This window comes from Pseudophryne corroboree, chromosome 8 (genome assembly GCF_028390025.1).
Source record: "Pseudophryne corroboree isolate aPseCor3 chromosome 8, aPseCor3.hap2, whole genome shotgun sequence".
Classification (NCBI taxonomy): domain Eukaryota; kingdom Metazoa; phylum Chordata; class Amphibia; order Anura; family Myobatrachidae; genus Pseudophryne; species Pseudophryne corroboree.
The window spans coordinates 110,737,566-110,760,261 of record NC_086451.1 but is presented as its reverse complement, the minus strand read 5'-3'; the positions used below and the strand labels follow the sequence as shown (position 1 = coordinate 110,760,261).

Genomic DNA, 22,696 nt, shown 5'->3' with positions numbered 1-22,696 from the left:
TTGGTAATATCGGACAACTCTTGTAAATAGTTGGTCATTTGTAAAAATCGATGTGCACGCACTATATCATTTGTCCGTGACTCCGGGAAGTTCAAGTGAAAATGTTCAACGATATCGTTCATGTTTCATGACGTCCAGTGTGTACCCAGCATTACGATCAGCAATTCGTCACACGGACACCTGATAAACCTATAGTCATAAAACATCCATTTACACATAAAACACAACAGTACCGATGTTAGTGGAACTGTTCTCATTCAGGAATTCAGAAAGGAGTATCTTAGTTGTTGGGGTGTCCTACAGCTCACCATCCAGTGTATGCAGCGGTGCATGTGTCTCTGGAGACATTTGTAACAGGTCTCATCGGAGCTATGTGGAAAATTACTGTTTCCCACATTGGTGCCATGCATGTGCTGTACTTGGGTCAGCAGCCATCTTGGAGCAGGGAATGAAGCCTCCCTGGAGATGCTGGAAATGTGTTTTTCAAGCTTGAGATAGTGATTGGCTCACTATGGCCATCTTGGATTTTAAAAAATGGCACCACAGCTATTTTTGAAAATCCGAGATGGCCACAGCAAGCCAATCACAGCTCGCCTTGCCTTCTTGTACCTGCTAATATTAGCAAGTGTAAGGCTGGGGAGGGAGTTCAACGGTGGAGGAGGAGTGATGAAGAGCTCCTGAAAATAGAAGATGCTGTAAAAATCCTATTTGGGCGTCTGCTATGTAAAAGAGCTTAAAAGCTGCCGCTGCCGATGTTCTGTCTTTAATGTTTCTTTTACACGGGGACTATAGGTACCAGTGAGCCTTTAATACCCCGCCTGCTGGCACTCTTGGTTCTCCAAATACCAACATGAGGGGGAGGCTTGATGGGACCTGTAGTCCTCCTGTAAAAGAAAGTATTATTTCACTGATGGACTATCAACTCCCCCCTCTTTGCTCCCCATCTCTATAGTGTTTTATTTTTATTTATTTTTTTCTTTTAAGGGAGGGGGGTGCACAGTTTGTCATCCTGCCTGGGCACCAAAGCCCCTAGTTCTGCCTCTGCTCACTCCACCGCTTGCATTAAGTAAATTCTCAATCATTTTCAGATCTCAGGGTCTTGTGCCGGTGGCCTGCTTTATTTTCTACAAGCATCATGTTTACTGCAATCTTCTTTGCTACTGCAGATCTCTCTGATGAAGTGCATGTGTGTCATTTTTGTGAAGTCACCTATGAATGTCACAAGTATGTGTATCATCTTACTGACTTCACTTCCATTGGACCACACACACACACACACACACACACACACACACACACACCTCTAAATATAGTGGTTTATAGCTCTACTTGCTGACTGGATATGGATCGACCTGAAAAAGGTCCAGTGTCTAGGTCGACCCCAAAAGGACGACTTGCATAAGGTAGACGTGGGAAAAAGCACGACATGGCACAAGAAATGGTTGACATTAACTTTTTGGGTGTTTTTTCCGTAACATGACCAGGACCTCCAAGTAGCGCACCACGTCCAGGGCACTGATGGCTGTAAGATTTGTTCCAATTTCTGGTACATAAAGCAAGTCATGATCGCCGACTAATGTTTTTGTTCCAATTAACTGGGCTTTAATTGTTCCAACTTTAGTAGCTGTAAGTACATGGCTGCCAGTCCCTTTCATTGTGATAGGGTCCCAATTTGTCAATCTTTGGTCACACGTGGTTATCGTGCCTGGGCCCATAACCTGTTGGACATGTATGTGCACAGGTTTGAGATTGTAGCAGTTTTTGTACATACCAGTGTACAGCAGTGACGTGCGGTGAGGCAGAACTTTTCCAGCTCCTTCTCTGGCAGGCGCACCACTACATACATTACAGCGGGCAGCTGCCTTCCCCTCCCATCTCTGGTCACAGTGTCTCCTGATTTTCGAGAGACAGTCCAGTTTTTTTCGTACTGTCCCGCTGTCCCACCCGTGGGCCGCAAAGGCCGCGGTGGGAGGCTCCTGCCACTCACTGCTCTGCAGAGCAGTGGTGAATAGACAATGTGCGCATGTGCACAGCGTCTATTTATGGGAGATAGAAGGCGAGAGGACATACCAGCATCTCGGAGTGCTGGGCATGCCCCCTTAGTGACAAAAACAGGGGGCATGGCTCACAATTGCTGCGTTCCAGTGAAGCCACTCCCCTTTTGCATAGGCTATTCCCCTTTCAGACGTGGGCTCGGTTTCGCCTCGCAGTTGTCCCGCTCACCGATTCAGAAATGTTGGGAGGTATGGGTCTACACACAAGGGAGGTCTATGCTGCAGGTGAATTGTGACAGCCTCAGTCCTCTGCTATATAATTTTTCCCCATTAATTGCTGTTTGTGGAAATGTGGCTTCATGTACTGTATGGTGCACATGTGCTGCACAACTACATGAAAGCACATACACAGGGGAATGGCTTTTAAGTATATTGTACATCATAGGATCACTCCTACCCTAAACTCAGCAATCAGGAAATGACCAGATTATATACAGAACACATACCTCCCAACTGTCACGGTTTTCACGGAACAGTCCCATTTTTTGGGGACTGTCTCACTTGCGGGCCACAGTGTCCCGTGGTGGGAAAGGGGGCCAGTTGGGAGGCTCCTGTCAATCAGAGCAGCATCGAATAGACGCTGTGCGCATGCGCATAGTGTCTGTTCAATGGAGATAGGGGGAGAGGAGGCATGCCAGCAGCTCACAGAGCACTGGGCATGCCCCCTCAGTGACCGAAAGTGAGGGCATGGCTTGCGATAGTGGCACTGCTGCAAAGCCATGCCCCCTTTCACATAGGCCATGCCCCTTTTTGGGGGGGCGCACTCAGGAGTCCCGTTTTAGTTCATATCAATGTTGGGAGGTATGAGAACATATAGTAGATATGCTGGGACACATCTTGCAGCATAGAGCTAGCAGGATATCAGCCTGTAATGTTCATGATACAGAAGGATATAAGTGGCTCCACTGTGGCGTAACATGTATAAGGGGCTCTACTGTGTGGTGTAATGTGAATTGGTACTATTTTGCAGCCACAACCCTTCCCCATGAAGCCACACCCTTATATTTTTGACGTGCACCTTTGGTGCGCACTGTCCCTATTTTTAATATGGGTAGGTAGGGAAACCACAATGTCTCCCTGAAGCTAAGTTTAACACTACTGTGTTGCACTATGGTACACTCACACAGCTCAAGATGGTCCTGCACAAGCTCAGTAGTAGCATCAGCTGACATCTTTGGAAAGGGAACAAAGCTTCCCTAGAGGAGCAATATGAAGCCCAGGTGCAAATGCAGGATTTCTAGAGGGGATGGGGGTTCAAATGCAGTCCACAATCTCCCACTCTGCAGAACATTGGAGCAAGTGTGGGAGTTTGGGGGAGTGGTAGAAGAACCTAGTAATGATGACCCCTGGACATTAACGTAAACATTGGTATTTTTAATGCACTGAATACTGTATGGAATACAGTATTGATATTTAACACTATAGATGGTTTATAGTATAGGCTGCATCAAACATGGAAATATAAATAAGTGGTCAGGAAACCATATACCATAATAAATACACAAACATAATAGAACCAGTACTGCGCTTTCTAAACATACATTCTCCCACCTCATGGTAAGGCTCCTGTCTCTTCTAGCTATTTTCTGGTCCAGTGCACAGATTGAAAATGCAAATCTACACACACTGCAAACTTGGTAGAATTACCTTAAACTGCATGTTGTGGTCAGGGCCGGTTCTAGACCTTGTGGCGACAAGGGGGAAAGTTTCTTTATGCCCCTCGCCCCCACCCATATTCAAAAAAGGTTTAGCGTGTGCCGGAGGCGCGTGTAAAAAAAATAGGGGTGTGGCTTCACAGGAAGGGGTGTGGCCACAAAACAGTATGAATCCACATTACACCGCACAGTAGTATCAGTTAGTGACATTACACCACACAGTAGTACCCCTTACACACATTACACCACAGTAGAGCCCCCTATATACATTACACAAGGTAGAGCCCTTTATACAACACAGGAAAAAGAAAAACACAGGGAAAAAAATCATGCCCTTTACAATATTTGTAATTTCTTCCTTATAGTAATGCCCATTACACAGTGTGCCACACCGTAATGCTCATTATGCCGCACATAGTAATGCCAATTACGCATTATGCCACACACCATAATGCTCATTCCACATTATGCCACACACCATAATGCCCATTACATATTACTCGACACACCGTAATGCCTATTACACATTATGTCAAACACACAGTTTGGCCCCTGACACCATTTTATGCTCCACACACAATAATGTCCCTTACAAATTATGCCCCACAGTATGGCTTCTAATTACTTTTAAATTACCTGCTTGTTGCAGGGGTCTCATGCTCGTTGTCAAGGGTTTCATGCCCTGAGTTCCATTCTCGTTGCCAGGGGCTTCCTGCTCGCTGCCAAGGGTCTCATGCTCATTGCCAAGGGTTTCATGCTCATTGTCAGGTTGTAGTCACCGCATCACTGATGAGAAGCTCTGGCTGCACACTGACTGACACCGGGTCCCAGCATCACACACACGCACCACGCTGCTGCTGCTGTCGGGACTGGGAAGCATTTTGAACTTACTCTCCCAGTAGGGAACCTGTCCATGGTAGTGGCCTACCTCCCCTACCACTAGGCACCGGAGCAGGATGACACCATGGATAACATGGTTGCAAAGCTTGTATAGCAGACCCGCTGGTGCCCGTTGTCAGCCTCCTCCCTGCAGCAGCTGGATGTGTTTACAGTGGGCTCCTGGGATAATGAGGTATTTACAATATTACTGGACACATCTCACTTCCAGCTCGCATCGCTGCAAAATCATATGGCCTGTGTGGATATGAAAAGTTTGATGGTGCTAGTGGGGCAACTCTGGCAGGTGCCCTCAGGCTGCAGTACCCCAGGTGACTGCCCTGCTTGCCCACCCCTAGTTCCGCCTCTGGATGTGGTGGCAGCTTTAGTAATTTTATTATATATTATTGCTATTGTCGTCATAAATGGGAGCCACTTCCCAAGAGGAGGGGGGTTTCTGGGCAACCAGACTTCCCCCTGCCACATTTGCCTATGAAGCCGGAGCAGTAGTGCACTCCACACTTTACAAAATACTGTGCAATCTTGGAAAAGAGGAGGCTGTCATGACGCAACTACCAGCTGCCCCCAAGGAGTGTGTTGGTCTCCGAATTGAATTATCAAGGAAGAAAAAGGAAAGGTGGCGCTAGTGGTTTTCGGAAAAGAATGAATACATATACTGTGCAATCTTGTTGCTTTTAACCAATCAGCATGACCATCATAGATTGTACATCGTGTAGTGTGCATGCAAGACCACACAATGGGGCAGATGTATTAAGCCTGGATAAGGGATAAAGCAGTGATAAGTGTAAGGCAATAACGCATCAGCCAATCATTGCGGATTTGAAAAATTACAGTTAGGAGCTGATTGGCTGGTGCGTTATCACCTTGCACTTATCACTGCTTTATCTCTTCTTTATCCCTTCTCCAGGCTTAATACATCTGCCCCATTATGTTGGACCCTGCAAACATGTAGAACAGACTTCATAGTGTGTACAGTAGCCACAATTTGATACTATCACTGGACAAGATATATTGTGTCATCGTTCTGAAAATTGATAAGTGTGTATGCTAGAGGACTTTACACTAAGGGGGTCATTCCGAGTTGATCGCTCGCTGCCATTTTTCGCAGCGCAGCGATCAGTTAAAAAACCAGCAAATCTGCGCATGCACCGCAATGCGCACGCGCGACGTACGGGTACATCAAGCATCGTGGTTTTGCACAGGTTCTAGCGACGTTTTCAGTCACACTAGTGGTTGCAAGAAGATTGACAGGAAGTGGGAGTTTCTGGGTGTCAACTGACCGTGTTCTGGGAGTGTTTGGAAAAACGCAGGCGTGGCCGGGCATTTGCTGGGCGGGTATCTGACGTCATTACCGTGTCACTCGTCGCAGCAATCATCGCACAGGATAAGTAACTACAGGGCTGGTTTTGTTTTGCACAAAATGTGATTGCAGGTACGCACTACTGCAAAGTGAAAATACACTCCCCCCGTGGGCGGCGACTAGGCGTTTGCACGGCTGCTAAAAACTGCTAGCGAGCGAACAACTCGGAATGACACCCCATGTGATATGTTACAATTACAGTATATTGCAGCTGCACTTTTGGGACACACTTATTGTGCAATACAGCTATATTTTAAGAATGTTTTTTAAAGCCATAACTTGATTGATAATTATTTATGTACAGTACCTGCTTTGGCCAGAAATTGAAGTCTATCATGTAAGGATACTGTCAACATTGACAAGGGATGGGGGGAATTTAAGTGGATCCCATTTCCTCCAAGCCAACCTTGTAGCCATCTAAAAATCACCCTGGTTGTTAATGAAGTAAGGTGAACCGTTTTCAAAATGTAAAAAAATTAAAACACATGACAAAGCACAAGGGGAAATTAATATCTGGATTCAGACTTTAATATGAGTATATGAAGTGTTTCTATACTGTCAGCTGAAGAAAGTGAGACACATCCACTGCTACAATAACCTCTAATCTCACATTTGCAGATTGTCCTTTGTGCCCTCTGTACACTGCCCAAATCACTGGTTAATAGCATGGCCTGACAGCTGCATTGTGTCACCAGTATCACAAAGACACAGCACTCAAGGAGAGCCTACTGTGCTAGATAATGGTGCATAAACCTGTGATGTTTGCTGCTTTGCCACTTGCTGGAAAAGCCAAAGTGACCTTGATTAAACTTGTTTTTGGTACGCAGTGTTCAAATTGGTTAACAATAAAATCAGTCAGAACTACAGGTTTACCAAAGAAAAAGTTGGATTATACAAAAGATTACACCGCAGCATCTGACTTCTTATTTTCTCAGTTCTTGCTTAATGACAGTCAAGAACGCATATTAACTACCTGTACTACATATAAAGTTATTTTGTTTATGAAGATATTTTAATTTGTTTAAATTATCTGTTTTCATCATCTCATTTGCAGACAAGTAATACCATAGTATCAGGGACATCAGGACTGGTACTGACCAACTTATTGCCCTATCCAAGTTTCTGCTTGGTGCCCCACCCCAATGTGGGACCATCATTAAATGGGCATGGCCTCATAAAAGTGGGGGTAGTCTGGGGAGGCAGTGGGTGTTCGGGTCACCAGCCATCAAATCTCTACACTAGTGTGTCTCCAGCCATCAAATCTGTCACTTTCTCTCCAGTAATACATTCCTCTCCCGCTTGTTGGTCTCCAGCAATTCAATCCCCAACCTCTCTAACAAGCTTTGATAATTGACTTACCTGTGCTGTCTTCCTTCTGCTTGTCTCCTCTGCGGCCCGCACTGCTGTGAATGACCTTAGATCATACTGATAAAAGCTACAGGATCAGTGTGATTGGCGCTAGGCTGTACAGGCTGTCTGCTGCCTGTCATGTGACAGGCATCCCATCGGATGACAGTCACGGTAAACTGGGACTTCTGAAATCTGAAGCGGCACAGCAGAGCTTAGATATCCAGCCTGCCCAGGTGCCCTTAGGAATTTGCCTATGCCCGGGCTCTGAGTGGCATGCAACTCAAGCTCAAACCTATGTCAACCAGAATTACTAGAAATCGTTCTTGGAGAGGCTAATTGCCTAACCAATGTAACAGTGTAGTGTAATGTAACCAGGCTTCATCCTCAGATGTTCAGTAATTAAAGATTACAGTACTTGCCTTTTAGGAGATGGTTGTTTGGTCATCTTCACTGTTGTCAGAGTAGCCCTGTGGGTATAAGAGTGTCATGTTATCTGCATTGTGCCAACTGCAAACGGCCACTGTCAATTTCCTGATTGCTGCAGCCATCTGAGCGAACTTGGAGGTTTAGAATTAAACAGAACAAGAACAAAGCTAACATACAGCGATTGTAGACAGGTAAATTATAATAATTAATCTAATGCACTCCATTGTGTGCAAAATTCCAAAAGACACTTTATTTTAAGACTAGTGATCTGCCCAACTTAGCACATGAGCAATGTTGACTTTATAGAGATTGCCTTTTTTAACTGAGTTCTCATAAGGTTTCTGAAAAAATGCCCTAGGGGTCTAGGGCATTGATAGCCACACCTACCTAGTGCCTACCTTGCCCACACATCTCTGATCAAAACTCACATTTCCAGCAGTATATACTGCTGAACCTTTGTATAATGCCCGCATGAACCCTCTGGTTCATATGTGTGTGTAAATCTGGATCAGATACTAGCCAGTGCCTCCCCAGCTGTTTACCTCCCCACACATCATTGCCCACTATTAATAAAAAGTAAGTATAAAGCAGGCAGATCCAGGGCTATATCAGTTGAACCCCTTAGATTGAGTGCAGTCATGCCAGCACCCACTGCAGCATCAGCCTTCTAGAGACTGTAGCTCCCCAGGACTATATGGGCACCAGCCCAAAATGGTTTTAGCCCTCAACAAACCTCCAGAGCCAGCTGGAGACAGTGATCCATATGGCCAGTCACCAAGCAGGGAGCAGTGTCCAGGAGGAGGATGCTGGCAGGAATTCTGCGATGACATCTCCCACAACTTAAGCCTATGGCAGTGGTTCTCAAACTGTGTGCCGTGACACCCTGGGGTGCCTCTGGACACTTGCAGAGGTGCCCTGGGTTGGTGGTTCAGGACCAAATCAAACTATTTATGTTCAATGTAATAGGCAAAACCAGTGCTTGTGGCTGTCATTCATAAAGTATGTGGACAAACAGAAGGTAATCTTGCCCCTCACCACATAATTGAACTTAAGGATGACATATAAACACAATTTGCTTAATTAATATTTCTTTCTAAATTTCTAAATAAGAAACTTTTGGTCTAGGGGTGCCGTAAAAAAAATTCTGATGCACTAGGGCGCCGTGATTCAAAAAAGTTAGAGAACCACTGGCCTATGACCTCACCTAACAGAGGAGGCCACGGTGGAAGTCAGCAAGTCGCAGCCCCGAGACCAGCCACAAAAGGGAGCGCCAGGTGGAGGTAAGTAAGCGGGCACGCAGGAAAGCTCAAAGACCAGCAGGGATGTCACCCAAACTAATTCTGGGAGACATGTCCTGCCAAGATCTCAGCACACACACTCCCTCATAGTATCTCTATTCCTTTGTAGGCGTCTCTCTGTTTGTGCTAATCTCGAGAACCACTGGTTGGATTTTACGTGTTTCATACACCTAATCCTTCATTGACAAATGCTCTATAGACTGGTGAAAACTGCATCAAAATCCGTATAGTGGTCGAGATTATCCAGAACAGACGTCTAACGGGGGCTTTATTTTATACTATGTAGAGATGTATATAGAGCAATAAACACAATTTGAGTATATAAATAAAAACAAGAAAAAGATTAATAAGCAGTGGTTGCAGGGTTCAATATACCTGTATTCTACAATAGTTGTTTTAAATGTTAAAATCCATGCTGACAAAATTCCTGGCATGCCGCTCAAAAGCAGGTCTGGTAGTCAGCATGTTGCTAGATTTCAGAAATAAGCAGGAGGCGTTCACTACTTTTCCAACATAGGCCCTCATTCCGAGTTGTTCGCTCGCTAGCCACTTTTCGCAGCAGTGCACACGCTAAGCCGCCGCCCTTTGGGAGTGAATCTTAGCTTAGCAGAATTGCGAAAGAAGTATTCGCAATATTGCAAAAAGATTTTTCTTTGCAGTTTCTGAGTAGCTCGAGACTTACTCTTCCAGTGCGATCAGTTCAGTGCTTGTCGTTCCTGGTTTGACGTCACAAACACACCCAGCGTTCGGCCAGACCAGTGGCGTCATGAGGTGGGTGCGGGGGGTGCGGCCCGCACCCGGGTGTCACCCTTCAATAGGGTGACACCAAAACGAGCCGCGCACTCACACGCACCCCCATCCCCTGACATGAGAAACACTGGTCCACGGCTGAGACCATACCCCCTCCTTCCAGGCCCCGCCTCCTAAAGTCCGACACTCTCACCTGTTTAGTGAGATCAGCAGGCAGCGCAGTACAGAGCCGTGCAGGCAGTGCAGTGGCCGACCCTCCCCTTTCCTCCAGAGTCCGGACACTCTCTCCTCACTCGGGTCCTGAGCCTGACACACACAAGCTCCGCCTCCCACACTATACTACAGGAGGAAGGAGCTGCTGGTGATGTGCTGCATGATGCCAGCCAGGTAACTTCTATAAATGCTCCATGATTAGCAGAATCGATTTATGAGGTGTGTGTGTATGAGGCTGAATGTGTTAATGGGCATTGGGATGTAGAAATTGTTGGGTTACTGAGTGTTAGGTGGGGGGGGGAGCTAATTGGGGCTGTGTTAATGTAGTATGGGTGCCGCTTGTGACTGTAGTATGAGTGCTGTGTGAGCATAGTATGGGTGCCACTGTGTGAATGTAGTATGGGTGCTGTGTGAGAGTAGTATGGGTGCTGTGTGAATGTAGTGTGGGTGCTGTGTGAGAGTAGTATGGGTGCTGTGTAGTATGGGTGCTGTGTGAGCGTAGTATGGGTGCCGCTGTGTGAGTGTAGTATGGGTGCTGTGTGAGCGTAGTATGGGTGCCAATGTGTGAGTGTAGTATGGGTGCTGTGTGAGTGTAGTATGGGTGCTGTGTGAGCGTAGTATGGGTGCAGCTGTGTGAGTGTAGTATGGGTGCTGTGTAGTATGGGTGCCGATGTGTGAGTGTAGTATGGGTGCTGTGTAGTATGGGTGCTGCTGTGTGAGTGTAGTATGGGTGCTGTGTGAATGAAGTGTGGGTGCTGTGTAAGAGTAGTATGGGTGCTGTGTAGTATGGGTGCTGTGTGAGCGTAGTATGGGTGCCGGTGTGAGTGTAGTATGGGTGCTGTGTGAGCGTAGTATGGGTGCCGATGTGTGAGTGTAGTATGGGTGCTGTGTGAGCGTAGTATGGGTGCCGCTGTGTGAGCGTAGTATGGGTGCCGCTGTGTGAGTGTAGTATGGGTGCCGCTGTGTGAGAGTAGTATGGGTGCTGTGTGAGCGTAGTATCGATGCTGTTGTGTGAGCGTAGTATGGGTGCTGTGTGAGCGTAGTATGGGTGCTGCTGTGTGAGCGTAGTATGGGTGCTGTGTGAATGTAGTATGGGTGCTGCTGTGTGAGCGTAGTATGGGTGCTGTGTGAGTGTAGTATGGGTGCTGCTGTGTGAGCGTAGTATGGGTGCTGTGTGAGTGTAGTATGGGTGCTGCTGTGTGAGCGTAGTATGGGTGCTGTGTGAGCATAGAGTGGGTGCTGCTGTGTGAGCGTAGTATGTGTGTGAGCGTAGTATGGGTGCTGTTTGAGCGTAGTATGGGTGCTGCTGTGTGAGCGTAGTATGGGTGCTGTGTGAGCGTAGTATGGGTGCTGCTGTGTGAGCGTAGTATGTGTGTGAGCATAGTATGGGTGCTGCTGTGTGAGCGTAGTATGTGTGTGAGCGTAGTATGTGTGTGAGCGTAGTATGGGTGCTGTGTGAGCGTAGTATGGGTGCTGCTGTGTGAGCGTAGTATGTGTGTGAGCGTAGTATGGGTGCTGTGTGAGCGTAGTATGGGTGCTGCTGTGTGAGCGTAGTATGTGTGTGAGCGTAGTATGGGTGCTGTGTGAGCGTAGTATGGGTGCTGTGTGAGCGTAGTATGGGTGCTGTGTGAACGTAGTATGGGTGCTGCTGTGTGAGCGTAGTATGGGTGCTGTGTAAGTGTAGTGTGGGTGCTGCTGTGAGGGAAGCTTTATGGGAGCTGAAAGGGTGGGTGGATGAATGTGCTAATGGGTGTTGGGAGGAGGGATTGATAATGAATTGGGGAGAGATGGGGTAATGGATGTACGTGGATGGAGTGCTTCAGTAATGGGTTCTTGGACAGGGATATGTTTGCGGTTGCTGTGTAGGGGAGATTAATCAGTGCCACCACCAAGTACATCTAATGCCACCTCTAAGACACCACATGATACCACATATCCCCACATGTCACCACCAAGATGCCACATTTCACCACAACACCACAATTCACCACATGACACCACATTTCAATACATGATACCCCATATCCCCACATGTCACCACATGACACCACATTTCAATACATGATACCCCATATCCCCACATGTCACCACATGACACCACATTTCAATACATGATACCCCATATCCCCACATGTCACCACATGACACCACATTTCAATACATGATACCCCATATCCCCACATGTCACCACATGACACCACATTTCAATACATGATACCCCATATCCCCACATGTCACCACATGACACCACATTTCACCAGCTGAGCTGCGGTTTAGTACGCTGCTCATGAATTCCTATGGGTGCTTGTACTTAGACGCACACGTGCACCCTAGTCGTGATTGACGCAAATATGCCAAGCTGCAGGATGGAAGTGTGTAGGGGCAGGGCAATTAAAGGAAGGCTCTTGATACAACCCATGATGCAGATCACACCACCACACCACACCACTGGTCATGCCCCCCACATCACTAGTCACATCCCCTGTGGCAGCACACAATAGGCCTTTCATGAATTTCAGCTCCAGGCCCATGTGAACCTTAATCTGGCACTGGCTATGACATCAGTCTTCGTGATGTTACCATGCCCGCCAGCGCCGCTAGCAATACTGGGAGGGAGAAGTGGGAGGAGACTGCATTCTGTAGTGCTGCCGCTGCATTACAATAGGGAGGACCTGTAATGCAGTGTGCAGTTCATTGAACTTGGAGTCTCCTGCTGGCTGCTGCTGTCACTCCCTGGCTGGCTGTCAGTCGTTTCAGCTGCCAGTTTGGAGCAGCAGAGCGTACCGTAGCACGCTCCCACTACACAGACAGAAATAGAACGCCTCAATTGTGGACGCAGACAGCGGGAGAGTGATGCTCCCACTGCCCAGAGCAGTAAGGGGGAATAATAAGGGGTAGTGGGAAGCAGTGCTCCAGCTACCCGTAATTTTTGCTTTAATATTTGGGTCGCTAGCGGGTGCGTGTGTATGCACTCATCCATGACTGTTGACATATCAATGGATTTTGGGCCTAATTCAGCATCAGTAGTAGTTTTGCTAAAAGTAGCAAAACTACAACTGCTTTCTCTAGCATGTGGGGGGGCTCCCCAGCACAGGTTAAGGGCACCCCACATGCCAAGTCCGCCCCCCCCCCCCCCGCTGATATGCGAGCGCATTGCTATACATAGATGCGCTCGCATTTTAAGGGTAGCCCTCTCCCTCCGCAGCCTAGCTGTAAAGGCAGTCGCCTGGCCGCCATCTTTTGGGTCGCAGCGGCTGCGTGTGCTGTCATGCAGCCACTGCAGCCCGCCCCACATATGGTCCAGAAACGTCTGCGTTGTCCGGACCACGCCCCTGAAACGGTGCATCGACGCCCCGTCACCACCCCCCGCCAAGATTCCGTGTGGTATAATATGGGAGGAAGTACGTGGGGGGTGACACCATGAGTTACCACACCGGGTGACACCAACCCTAGTGACGCCTCTGGGCCAGACACTCCTCCGTTTCTCCAGCCACTACCGCGTTTTTCCCAGAAACGGCAGCGTTTTTTCACACACTCCCATAAAACGTCCAGTTTCCGCCCAGAAACACCCACTTCCTGTCAATCACACTACGATCAGCAGAACGAAGAAAAAACCTCGTAATGCCCTGAGTAAAATACCAAACTTCATAGCAAATTTACTTGGCGCAGCCGCAGTGCGAACATTGCGCATGCGCAGTTAGCGGAAAATCGCACCGATGCGAAGGAAAATAACGAGCGAACAACTCGGAATGAGGGCCATAATCAGCAATCCTATGGCTGTCATACTTGATTTCTCCCATGTGCACTGGGGTCTGTTTGCCAGCAAAAGGCACTTGGAGCCAGTGTTAAAAGTGACCATATTAAATGAACCACAGGAGCTTCACTATGTTGTTCTGACGCATTTTGTCACGAGAGGTGACTTTTTCAAGCGTCCTTTTGATGTTGGGAACCTTGTACAAGACCCAGCAACCACTGTTTATTAAACTGTATATTAAACTTTGCAATAAAGTGTATTTTGGAATTTTACACACTTTAGAATTTGTTTTTATTAATTTTGTTAAATGCACTGTAAGATTTGTTCTTAAACCATCACCACCACCTAGCACTCTTACTTTGTAGAGCTCCCTCCTGAATGTCGCTTCACTTCAAACTTTATTTATACCCAAGTGCGTGTTGGCGACTTTGATATACACAGCTTTCTCCTCGCCATTCAGAGCAGGTGGATCATACCTGAAAAGCAATATTCAATCAGAAGAGAGCATCACAAATTTGACAGAAACCGTTGAGGCAGGGCCGGTGCAAGGTCTCTCTGAACTCTAGGCAAAGCTTCAGCCTAGCGCCCCCTAACCTGCTAATCCCACCACCTCCCGGAGGTAAGATGCAGGGGGCCACTAGATGTGCTGGGGTGAATTATGCTTCATTATACATATACAGAGAAAAGGGACAACACTTTTAAAGTGATAAAGTATATTGTAAACAAGTTATTTTGATCACACAATATGCCGTTGCTTTAAAAGTCCTTGAGTGCCGTCTATTCTTTATATACTGTATAATACTGTATATGGGGTCTGCGGGGGATATTTAATAGAGGTTGGGTACAGGATGCCACCGGTCAGAATACAGACAGCAGCATCCCAACCACCATAATACTGACATTTTGAATGAAATCAATTAACCTTACCCTTCCTCTAACTCTCCCTCCCCACAGCCTAATCCTAACCCTTCCTGGCACATTTAGGATGCCGGCTGTCAGAATTCCAGCATCAGCATTCTGACAGGTGTCGGGATTCTGGCGCCAGTATTCTGAACGCCAACACCCATCCTTCAAGGTGCCATCTACATCCCCTTAAACAAACACACACACACACACACACACACACACACACACACACACACATTTGTATGCTCAATATTGTGTTCCATTCCCCCATCTGTAAGTTCATTACTAACTTACTAACATACAGAGACATCCTTCAGTTTTTTGCTAGACGAACTCAGTGGTGCCCTCCAGTGTCCGGCGCCCCTAGGCAGCCGCCTAAAGCTGCCTAATGGTAGAGCCGGCCCTGCGTTGAGGAGCTTGTATGAGCAGGTTACTGTAGAAGCCATTACACCAGGTACTGTACTCAACATCCTACCTTTTCAAATACTAGACTAAACCAACCTTTTACCAATACTTCTAAGACATATATATAAAACCACAGCTGTCTAAATTTCCAGCTCCTTTAGTGACAAATACAGTCAAACTGATTAGTATTTTACTTGTTCTGTACCAGCAACCCACTTCCCCAATTAATATTCTGTAGCAGAATGTTTTTATAGTGCACCGCACAACTAGTACAATATTGCATATAGTTGTGTCCTTATACATCTGGCCTCAACATGCCATGAGCACGAAATAGTTATGGTAGACTTACTGTTAATAACTCTATTTCTCCTAAGTCCACAGCATCCACAGGATAAACATTGGGATATAAGGGAGCGACAGCAGATTGGCACCAACGATCAAAGCTTTTGGCCTCCCAGAATGCAACGGGACAGTCCCCTATATCCCCCACCTCCTGGCTCAGGCAATTCAGTTGTTTTCCAAAGCTCAAGGCAGGAGCATCATAGAGAACCCTAATCAGGCGAGAAGAACACACATGCAAACACTTCCGTACAGGAAGGAAGAGGCTAGTAGGTGAAAGGATCCTCAAATTAGGTGCATCAGGGTGTGATCCCTGTGGATACTGTGGACTTAGGAGAAAGAGTTACCAATGTGAGTCTACCATAACTATTATTTCTACTGCAGGGTTCACAGGTTATACACAGGATAAACATTGGGATGTCCCAAAGCAAAATTTAGTGGTGGGGATGCTCCTGATTGGACCGGAGAATCCTTCGCCCGAATTCAGCGTCCTGAGAGGCAAAGGTATCAAAGGCATAATCTGTTCAGCTGAAGCATCACGTTGTGCTGCCCATGATGGACCTACCTTACGCGTAGAGTGAGCAGAGATATTACCCGTAATAAGAAGATCAGCTTGAGAATATGCTTCTGAAATCGTCATCCAAAGCCACCTCGCCAGTATCTGCTTGTCAGCAGGAAATCCTCTCTTGTGAAATCTGTAGAGAACAAAGTGTCTGTCTTTCTGATGACACTGGTACAATCCACGTAGATCCTTGAGGCACGAACTACATCCAACGATGCATCTTCTGCATAGGCCGGGACTACAATTTCTTTGTTAAGGTGGAATTTAGACACCACCCTAGGAAGATACCCAGATTTGGTTCTGAGAACCGCTCTATCTGGATGAAAAATCAGAAAAGGAGGGTGACAATGCCCCTAAATCTGAAACTCTTCTAGCTGAAGCAATAGCCAGAAGAAAGAGAACTTTAGTTGTCAGCCATTTAAGATCCACTTGCTTTAGTGGTTCAAATGGAGCAACTTGAAGCGCCTTTAGGACTAAACTTAAATCCCAAGGCACTGCAGGGGGAACAAAAGGAGGATGGATGCGAAGCATTCCCTGGAATAAAGTGCAAACATCCTGTAGGTTACCAATTTTCTTTTGAAACCATATAGTCAATGCTGACACCTGCACTCTCAAGGAAGCCACCTGTAGACCTTTGTTCATTCCTCCCTGAAGGAATGCTAAGACTCTGGAAACTCTGAAAGACCTAGGGTAAAATTTCCGGTCACCACACCATTGAATATAGGCTTGCCATATTCGATGATAAATGCGAGCTGAGGATTTTTTCCTTGCTCTGAGCATTGTTTGAATGACCTGTTATGAGAATCCTCTTGCTTTCAGGATGGAAGTCTCAAGAGCCACGCCGTCAAAGACAGACGATCCAGATGCTTGTAATAGCAAGGACCCTGGGACAGTAGAACTGGACGTTGAGGGAATAGGAATGGAAAATCCATCAACAGCCTCTGCAGATCTGTGTACCAATGCCTTCTGGGTCAAGCCAGAGCTATTAGTATCACGGCGCCCTTTCCTAGTTTTACCTTTCGCATCACCCTGGGTAACAAGGCGATCAGTGGAAACACATAGGCCAGATGAAAGTCCCATCTCACTGACAGGGCATCCACAAAGGTTGCTTTGGGATCCTTTATTCTTGACCCGTATGTGGGAACATTGTTGTTCTGATGGGATGCCATGAGATCTCTCTCTGGTAACCCCCACTTGTCTACCAGAGTCTGGAAGACCTCGGGGTGTAAAGCCCATTTGTTTGCATGAATGGCATGTCGACTGAGAAAATCCGCTTCCCAGTTTAAGACTCCCGGAATGAATACTGCAGACAAGGCTGAACGATGAAGCTTTGCCCACCTTGGCTGCGTGTTCCATCCTGATGATTGAGGTACGCTACTGCCGTTGCATTGCGAATTTGAACTGGTTTCCCCTGGAGGATGTCCCTTGCCTGAACGAGTGCCATATATGACCTGAAGTTCCAATATATTTATTGGCATACAACTTTCTTCCTTGGTCCACTGCCCCTGGAAGCAACACTGCTCCCCAGACCTGAAGACTGGCATCCGTTGTCAGAACATCCCAATCTGATATCCAAAAGGGTCTCCCTTTGTCCTGATGGGATGTCTGTAGCCACCAGGCTAATGACCTCCTTACTTTCAGAGGAAGAACCATAGTCTGTGTTTTCATTGTCTGATGTAACCCATTCCATCTGGAAAGGATCAGATGTTGTAGAGGCATCGAATGGAATTGAGCATACTCCACCTTGTCGAATGTCGACACCATATGTCCCATCACAAGCATTGCTGCATGAATGGATACCTTTTGACTGTGTAGCAGCTCCTGGATCCTTGACTGAATTTTGGATATTTTGTTCAGAGATAAAATTACTCTCTGAAGACTCGAATCCAACACAGCCCCCAAGTGAGTCATACTTTGACCAATTTATGAGCCAACCGTGTCTCTGCAAACAAGCTATTGTCTGTTGCAGATGACACTGAAGCAATTCCTGAGACTGTGCCAAGATTAATAAGTCTTTGAGGTATGGAAAAATTCTTACCCCCTGCTGACGGAGATAAGCTGCCATTACCACCATAATTTTGGTGAACGCTCTAGGAGCTGTGGCCAGTCCAAATGGTAGGGCCTGAAACTGAAAGTGTTGCTGGAGGATAGCAAACCTAAGATAGCACTGATGGGACAGTACTATAGGAACATGCAGGTAAGCATCCTGGATATCCAAGGATACCATAAAATCCTCCGGCTTCATGGCCAAAATAATGGAACGTAAAGTCTCCATATAAAACCGAGGCACCCAAATGTACTTGTTTAGCACTCTGAGTATGGACCGGAACGACCCATTTGGCTTCTGAGCCAGAAACAGGTTGGAACAAAAACCTTGTCCTCGTGCACAGAAGGACCTGGAATTATCACTCCTGACTGAAGCAACTTCCGAACTGCCTCTTGCAAAGCCCTGGCCTTCGTTTCCACTGAAGACGGGCTGGTACAAAAAAAAACCTTTAAAGATGGTGTTTTTTTGAAGGCAAATGTATAACCATGAGATACCGCTTCTTGCACTCAGGTATTCGTGGTGGACTGCTGCCAGATCAGTGCAAAATTAAAAAGTCGGCCTCCCACCCTGGGATCCCCCAGGTGAAGGCCCACACCATCAGGCTGATGGCTTTTCTTCTGACTTGGAAGCCAGCCCTCTGGTAGCCCAATGCTTTTTAGTCTTACCAGACTTGTCAGATTGAGACGGTTTGCCATAACCCTTTCATTTTGCTTTTTCTTGAGTCCGAAAGGGCCGAAAAGCTGGAAATTTAGACTTGGATTTGTATGCAGAAGGAAACTTCACTTTCTTGGAGTCTGCTTTTGATTCCAAAATACTGTAACTACATATATAAAAATGTAAGGAATCTCCCCTTCCTATATACATTATACGGGTAAGCACAGGAGCTGCTGCTACACATGCTCAGCAGCTCCTTCCACTTTGAGTTATGTGTCCAGTACAGAGAGCTCTGTTGATCAGAGCGCTCTGTGAAGAGCATTCACGGCCGTTCGTTAGTGCCTGTGGGTGAAGGGGGGCTTCTAGAGGGGGTGGAGCCAAGTATAGGAGGCGGAGACTGAGGCATTATGCACTCTGTAACCTGCCGCAGTGCCTTCCAACAGTCATGTAATATGCAGTGTAGAAATGGTGGCACTCATGGACTGTTCATCATCCAGAAATGAAGACTCACAGACGCCCGCAGGATACACCAATGTTTTATAATAACCTACATCATGGTATCCTGAATGTTATAATAAAGCAAAACATTGGCCACCATTTCTATACTGCATATACATATATATATACACCCACACACTGTGTGTATATAAAAAACAACAAAACATCGGTCACCACCTGCGATGGATTGCGGCATGGGGGTTTCTAGGTAGTCAAAAACCTACTTCCCCCTGCGTGCGCTAGTCGCCGGGTGCAAATTCGTCTGAACTTCATTAAAAAAACAAAAACATGCAAACTGCCAGTTCTTGACGGCAGGCACGAGGGGCCCTTAGATTTGGGGGGCCCAGGGTAATGTGCAGAGCCGGCCCTAACCAATATGATGCCCTAGGCAAGATTTTGGCTGGTGCCCCCTAGCACTGCCACTAGTTCTGCAGGAAATGCCTGGCTCTGCTAACGTCGGGCGCCTTTTGTTTATGAAAATGCATCTTATTTGCATTACTATGTGGCTAGGATGCACAAGCAGCTTCTGCTGATTAAAATGATATGCGGCATGTCTATATTCTGTGTGCGACTACGGCTGTATCTGCATACGAAATGCTACATTACAGTGGTTTCCAGGAATACACGCAACGTAGCATTCAGTATGCAGATACAGCCGTAGTCACAAACAGAATATAGGCATGCCACATATCATTTTAATCAGCAGAAGCTGCTGGTGCCCCTAAGCATACCAAATGCCCTAGGCATTTGCCTAGTTTGTATATGCCTAAGGCCGGCCTTGGTAATGTGTCCCCTGGGCTCCCCCCTTAATCCGGCTCTGGTCTAGATACCAATGAAAGATCATCCTTCAGTGCATCATCCCAGGCTGCCACTGCTTTTGCCATCCAGGCTGAAGCCATAGCTGGTCTTACGATTGCTCCAGACAAGGAGAAAATGGTTTTTAAAAAAACATCTATTTTCCTATCAGTGACATCATTTAATAATGTTGAAGGCAGAGGTAATGTAGATTTTCACACCAATCAAAATGACATGCATATCTACTTTGGAAGCCACTTCCCTTTTTAAACAGTCCCCAGCCGGAAGAGGATAATTGGACTCCATTTCTTTGAAATTCTAAACTTCTTACTGGGTGTAACTTAAGCCTCTTGCATAATTTCCGTCAGCTGTTCTGACCCAGGAAACTCAGTCCTAACTGTTTTGAGACGTTTAAACACAGGTGCCTTAGATTTTAACAAAGGTTCTGCTGCTCCTCTAAGGATAGAATGGCTTTAATAGCACTAATTAGCTCAGGTATGTCCACTGAGCTAAGGCCTTCATCCTCGTCTCTGTATGCAGACCCGGAGTGCGATGAGTCCTCATCCTCTGATGAGTCCTCTTCTGAAACATGTGTAGACTGTGAAGATGTTGTTTCATGTCTATGTGATTTACTTACCACCGGCCTTTCAGCCTGTCTTTGTTGAGAGGCTGCAGATTCCTGTACTGGATGTGATAAACCCCAGTTGGATTGTTGCATGTAAGGGTTAATAAGGTAACCTATCCCTGGTATAGGAGCTGGCGTTATCCACTCAGCTATACTGGATAATATCTGTGCAAAAGTAGCCCATGGGGGTTCAACTTGAACCTGTGCCTGCCTTGGATTATTCAGGAGGCTTTGGTGAAAGCTAAAACAATTTGCACATAATCTATTTTGAACCAGATCCTGAGAGGTTAACCCAGCTTTGCAAGACAAATATGAACTGAGTGTTGGTGCTGCAGTGGAGAGTGTATCCTCCTCACTCTTGCCTCACTTAGACATGATAAATAAATCACACACCTATGCAGTGTTACTACACAATTTGTGACTGAAATCACTTTAAAATTTGTTAAAGTGACATACAATCCGATTCCACCCTGCTTTTGCACCAGCATTGAGGATCGGAATAAACAGAAAACTGACAGAATTATAGTAAAGTCAGCAATCACACTAGCAATCAGTCACAGGTTATACATTAGTATAATAAGCAATATGAGCACATAATCAACTACAGATACATTTCAAGTATGTAGGAGAAACATATTACTGCATTACCTTATATAGGAGTTTAAATGTATTCAGTCACTCAGCGAAATAAACAGCAGCAATAGTTTACAGACTCGTATGCATCAAGCACTTATCCAACTATTCGTACTCAAAGGTAGATAGAGACGTAGTGCTGTATCCCCCGACTCAGGAGAGTGGGATACAGGGAGACTTCACCCCGTTTCCAGGATCGTTCAATACATTAGTGAACGCTGAGTGGATCCAGACGCTATTAGTGTACACAACCCCCCTGTGAACCTACAGTGAACACAGACGCCCAAGTGAACACTGACGCACCAGTCATACAGCCGCCTATGCTGTGACTGGGTCCTTTTAGATACACTGAATCTCAGATGGAAGCGAGAACTCCGTTCATGGAGGGAAACTCGGAGGAAACTGGTCATGAACCGAGGGGAGGGGTGACCAAGGGAGCATCTTACTCCCTACTTCTGACATCAACCCTAGGGATCGCGGCCTCATTCTACTCCTGGGGCCTCTGATCCCTGAGGCCTAGCGCTGGTGCACCCAAGGTGGCAGCCACATCAGCGACTGTTCGGTAGTCTCCATCCCGAAACAGTGCGGCTGTGTCTCGCGTTTCCCCTACTAAGTGGAACCGATGCCTTACCTTCTCCCCGTGCTCCGGCCACAGCCTAGTAACATTTGCTGGACTTGCTAGTGCATCCCACACAGACACCTGCTGAAACAGCACTGTACACATGGGTAAGTGTTGTCGCGACCCGTCGGGGAGTTGTTGGAGTGACTCAAAGGTACGTGTAAGACGCTTTTTAGAAAGATCACTCAAACAAATAGTAAGACCATAAAAATAATATTTTAAAAAGCTTATGGCTGCTAAAAACCAGCAGGCCATTGACCATGGTCCGACTCCTGCCGCACCAAACAAAACTGAATTGCCTGAGCCAGGAGGCGGGGCTATAGTGGATTCTGGGAGGCCGAAAGCTTTGATCGTTGGTGCCAATCCGCTGTTGCTGCCTCATATCCCAATGTTTATCCTGTGGATAACCTGTGGACCCTGCAGGAGAAATGCAACATCTGCTAAAAATGTATGTTAGGGTCTACAGTCTCTACCACCGAGCTGGCCAAACCAGTTCTTGAGATCTACCAACAGTTCATGTTTTCCAGGCCTCCTGGAGATCTGTAGAATGGTCAGTTAAGAATGAATGCAGCACATCTTTATTAGTAATGACTACACCTGTGCACCAGCTAGGTGGTCTGGACAATGGGGGTAATTCCAAGTTGATCGCAGCAGTATTTTTTTTAGCAGTTGGGCAAAACCATGTGCACTGCAGGGGAGGCAGATATAACATGTGCAGAAAGAGTTAGATTTGGGTAGGTTATTTTATTTCTGTGCACACGGTAAATACTGGCTGCTTTATTTTTACACTGCAAATTAGATTGCAGATTGAACACACCACACCCAAATCTAACTCTCTCTGTACATGTTATATCTG

General features: G+C 46.5%; 1 protein-coding gene and 1 long non-coding RNA gene across 3 annotated transcripts in view; both read right to left on the bottom strand.

Annotated features, from left to right (window-relative positions):
• LOC134948694 (kinesin-like protein KIF14) overlaps nucleotides 1-6,389 on the bottom strand; it is a 76,731-nt gene extending 70,342 nt beyond the window's left edge. Inside the window, exon 1 of the mRNA XM_063936862.1 lies at nucleotides 6,274-6,389. The gene's annotated coding sequence lies outside the window, so the exon portion shown is untranslated. The remainder of the gene's footprint in view (nucleotides 1-6,273) is intronic.
• Nucleotides 6,390-7,733: 1,344 nt separating this feature from the next.
• Nucleotides 7,734-22,696, bottom strand: part of LOC134947541 (uncharacterized) — a 60,756-nt gene continuing 45,793 nt past the window's right edge. For both annotated transcript variants that reach the window (XR_010182607.1, XR_010182606.1), the window contains exons 4-5: nucleotides 14,116-14,233; nucleotides 7,734-7,783 (exon numbers count right to left, since the gene is read on the bottom strand). This is a non-coding gene — a long non-coding RNA (uncharacterized LOC134947541). The remainder of the gene's footprint in view (nucleotides 7,784-14,115; nucleotides 14,234-22,696) is intronic.